The 4,904-nt window shown below is 40.2% G+C and overlaps 1 long non-coding RNA gene across 1 annotated transcript; it reads left to right on the top strand.

Annotated features, from left to right (window-relative positions):
- Positions 1–1,113: 1,113 nt before the first annotated feature.
- Positions 1,114–4,229, top strand: LOC105063768 (uncharacterized). The gene is made up of 3 exons (XR_834806.3): positions 1,114–1,589; positions 2,407–2,501; positions 3,496–4,229. It is a non-coding gene; the product is annotated as an uncharacterized LOC105063768 (long non-coding RNA).
- The last annotated feature ends 675 nt before the right edge of the window (positions 4,230–4,904 follow it).

Here is a 4,904-nt window from a genome sequence, read left to right as displayed (position 1 = left end):
GATACAATTCCAGGTACAGTTTCAGGGATTTCCAGGCAAAGGCAAGGCCATGAAGAAAAGCCTGCTGGGGACAAAAGGCAGGAAGAGTTTTGGGACTGGTGATGGGAAAGAGTTGCCAAGAGTAGCAGGGTCTCTCTCCTAGCTTTTTTCTACCCACAGCACATTGTGATCATTTTACCCCCCTTACATCAACACTGCGAAAATACTGGTTTTGAGCACAGATTGATATGTGAAGAAATTCTAAAATGGAAGTGATTTTCTAGGGAGCACACAAACAGTAATTTCACTGCTTCACATCACCCAGGATACCTGAGGTTGGCCTTAACTGACACTGTAAACACTGACCGGGGGCTTAAGGGTGCCCAAAAGGAAGAAAGAATCATCCAGTGAGACTGCATCGGCAACCGTCTGACAAGCCAGTGCACGGGGCAGGTGGCAGGGATGCGCACAGCCGGCCCCTGGGGTGAGAGGCCGCCGGCTGCGACTGCAAGTCCAGGCCCCAGAACCACATCCTACTCCAGCAGAAACCCGGGTCACAAAGGGGAGCTGGAGTTGGGGATAAAAACATTGAGCAAGTAGTCCCAAAATGGAAGGGCTTCTCAAGCCATTTCCACCTCAAAATTCTGGGAAGAGGACCCCTAAACATACTACTCATCTACTCATCCGCACAAAGGGCCTGTTCCACTTACTCTGACTGCATAACCAATTACTCCAAAACTTGGTGAAGAAAAGCAACAATGTATTATGCTCACAGACTCTGTGGGCCAGGTTTTTGAACAGAGCCTAGTGGGGTCAGCTTGCCTCTGTGCCATGCTTTCTGGGCCTCAGCTGGAGGGCTTCAAAGCTGAGGGCTGGAGTCATCTGGAGGCTCAGTCACTCACATGTCCAGCAGTTAACACTGGCTGTCACCTGGGGACTGGACTTCCTCTCCATTTGGTCTTCTTGGCAAAAAGCTGGTTTAAATTTATCACAGCATGGCGGCAGAGTTCAAAGGGCAAGCATCCTAAAGGACAGAGCCACATGCAGGCCATAAGTTTCTACGCCCTGGCTTTCGAAATGATACATTACTTCTGTCATGTTCTATTTGTGGAAGTGGTTACAAGCTCCTGCCCAAAATCAAGGTTAGAAAACAGAGTCCCCACTCCGTGGAAGGAAGAACGGCAAGGTTCTGAAAAACATGTTGAACCAGAAATATTGCTGTAGCCACACCAGCTGAATCTGCCACAAGGCCTTAGGGCACTCATGGAACAATCCTGTGCTCGCTCTGTTTCTGCTTCTCTCCTTCCCTTTCCTATATACCCTTTGTAGCTGTTGCAGTTTCTAGAATAAAGAGAGAAGCAGAGGACTTAACAAGAAGCCTGGACTCTGCTTAAGGGAATTATTAATAAAGTTTCTTATGGGTTTTCAAAATTCCAACTCAGTATAGATTAATATTCCTGGAGCACGGGAAGGAAAAATGTATTTAGAGGGGTGGTTTGGGATAAATCAGCAAGGACTGGAAATGGCATGCTGAGAATTTAGGATTTTTCTGCTGGACTCAGGACTTTGTTCTTTGGCGATGGAGAAATTGGCTGCATGGTTTTGATCAGGTGAGTGACATAATCTTTTGGGAAAATGACTCACTCTAAAAGCCCTGGGCAGAATGGATCAGAATGGAAAGAGATTGGAAACTGAGAGAAAGCAGTTCTCTTAACCGACCCCCTCTTAACTGAAATGCCTCGTTATTGTCTGCTCTCAATGCTGTCTCTCCGATCTCTGGGTGCTGAGACCAGGAAGATCCACTCTACCACTCCCGTGGACTCCTCCTCCTTCCAGATGAGCTGCTTGCTGACCAACAGTCAGAATGTTTGTCCCCAAATCTGCATATGAACTTTTGTTGCAATTACATAATTGAATTAAATATTTTAAGACAAAGTTAATTATTGAGCACAAAAGGAAAGAAGGTGGTTGTTTCTGTGAAAACCAAACTACCTGCTTTGGGAATGGCTAAATAAGAGTTTAATAATTGCTGTAGGATTAAGGGTGGGTGAGACAAGGGTAAAAGATTGGAGGGGGAATGAAAATCTAGAAAGATTCTATAGTCAGGGAACTTTGTAAGACTTTTGCTCTTTCAGAGTGTAGCACAGTGGTTAAGAGCCTATGGAGCTAAACTTAACAAACCCAGTTTCAAGTCTACCATGTACTGTCTATGTGACTTTGAGTAATTTATCTAATCTTTATGTGCCTCAGTTTCCTTATCTGAAAAATGGGGTTACTAATAGGACCTACCTTATAGTTTGCAGTAAGGATTAGTACAGTTTAAATTTTTTTAAGTGCATAAAAAAGTATACATTACATTGAAAGTGTTAAAGATGGACTATTGTTTTCTTATTCTTATTATTATTCACGATGGATATGGCTTTTAAGAGGACAATGCGGAACAGCAATAAATGGATCAACAGACAAATGTTATGGCTACATCAGAAGATGAAAGAATGAATGTACATTTATATGTTCATAAGGTATATGAGTGTCATAGTTTTCATAATTCCCTGCTTAGACTTAAAAACAACACTGACAAGCCATTGGTCCCAGTGATCTCACATGAGAGCATTTTATGTCTGGGGGGCTTTTGCCAGGTGGATGATACTAGGGGTCTAGGGAAGGGGCAAGAAGAATGAAGAGGAAGGGGCAGAGGGGAGAGACTTGATGAGAGGAGGCTCAAAAGTGGGGGAAGGAATAGGATCTGCAGGTTTGAGCCTGGGTACTAGGAAAGACAGTCATCAGAAGAGAGGACACAATTTGGGAAGGGAATGATGAAACACTTTATTTAAATATAATTGTTTTTAAACTTTGGTATTTCTCAAGATTTGGTCCTGGGCCCTCTTCATTTCTTCCTCAAAACACTCTCTAAACAAATTCGTCTCATGCCTTTGGTTAGTGTATTCTATCATGCCAAAATTCATGACCCAGCTCAAATCCCTCCACTGAACTTTAGACTAGTACACACAGGTGGCTCCCAAAATAACTCTTCAATGCTCTATAGAGCATTCACTGAACATTCAATACGTGCAAAGCAATTTATCATTTTCCCACTAACACATGTCCCTTTTTCCAAATTACCTTAACAAATGAAACCACCATTCACCCAATCATCCAGGCCATGGGCGATCTGGAAGCCAATCTAAATGTCTCCCTTTACCTTGCCCTTTATATTCATTTGGTCTCTAAGACTTGCCATTTCACCCTTTAAATATTATTTGAATCTGTCCCTCCTGCCTCCTAACGCATTTCCCTGACTTCATAACTGGTATCTCTGTCTTCATGCTTTCTTCCTTCTAATCCATGCCTCACATTGACAGAATTATATTTATAAAATGCAATATGATCATATTACACAAATGGTTGAAACTCTTCAATGGCTATTCCTTGTCTATAACGACCTGGCCCAAAATTCTATAGATGGTACGTAACATACAGGACACATGGTAATCTGTGCTCTGCCTCTCTTTCCAGATTCATCTCTAGATGAATTAACCTCTAGATGAACATAGAATTATCACAAAAATAACGCCACCTCCCAGAATTTACCATTCAAAAAATGCACAATGGAATTCTCAAGGCAGAAGATACTACCTTGATCAATGAAGAGACTCTGTATTCGCTTCAAGAAATCTTTCAAGTAACAGGGAAAATAATCTCAATTCAAACTTTCTGAATTCATTTTAAGAATGCTTCTCTAGTGTAATTCCACAGAGAAAAATCCTCCACAAGGGATAGTTGCAATCTGTATTTTATTTTAAATATTTGTTTTATGAATTTATAAACATTTGCCATTAATTAACTATTCTTTGTAATTTCCTTGCCTTTACTTTTACGATAAACATTCATATTTTTATAGTATGAATAGGACCAGAACTCTAATTTGTAACACTGTATCTATAGGACTTTGTCTAAAAATGTGTCTCATAATGACTTGACTTTTTAACAATCATACAAGAAGCAGTTATGCTGTCAGAAGTGCCCTGTACCCAAAGATAGAAATGAAAAAGAGAACAGAGGATATTAAAAGAACTCTAAGAAAATGCTCTGCACATCTCTATAATAATAAAATCAGAAAGAAATGAACAGTAGTCTAAGAAAATATAAATTACCAAAATTGGCCCTTGAAGAGGTAGAAAATCTAAATAAATCAATTTTCATGGAAAAAATAAAGTTGTCACAGAACTACTCCTCAAAAATGTGCCGGACCCAGATGGTTTTACAGATGAATTATTTCAAACTTTCCAGGAACAAATTGTTTCTATGTTATATAAACTGGTCCAGAACACAGATAAAGAAAGAAACTGTTTCTCTTCCTTATATGAAGTTAGCAGCCATTCTAACAAGGAGAATACAAACTTCAAACCAATTGCCCTTAAAAGAACTGACACAAAACTCTTTAAGTAAAAGATGAGCTCATTTACTTTGAATATTTTTAAATGTTAAAGAATGACCTAGCAAAGTTAATTTCAAAATTGCAAGGATAATTCAATTGTGGAAAATGTATTAATAGACCAAAAGAGGAAAACCATATTACCATCCTGTAGTGCAAAAGGAAAAAAGACATTTAACTTATTTTGATAAACTTGAACTAGGAAAATGCAGACAGTCTATCTTTGGCATAACTATCACCTACTCTAAAAATGGATATAAAATGGTTAAACAATAAAACCCTGAGATTGCACAAGGTATCATGAACTCCATACATTCTGTGCAGTGGAAGAGCCTGTTTCAGTCCAATTCTGTCTGCTCTCTCCTTCCAGAAATGGAGAGTGAAATGCAAAGTACTTCCCACAGCACTGCCCTGGAGCAGACTGGTACAGACAGAGCACAGGGAGACAAGACAGGGAGCAGAGAGCACTGCATGGGTACAGAAGCCCCAC

Source organism: Camelus bactrianus, chromosome 8 (assembly GCF_048773025.1).
Source record: "Camelus bactrianus isolate YW-2024 breed Bactrian camel chromosome 8, ASM4877302v1, whole genome shotgun sequence".
Taxonomy (NCBI): Eukaryota; Metazoa; Chordata; class Mammalia; order Artiodactyla; family Camelidae; genus Camelus; species Camelus bactrianus.
Note: the sequence above shows the minus strand (reverse complement) of the source record. Positions and strands in the feature narration are given on the sequence as shown.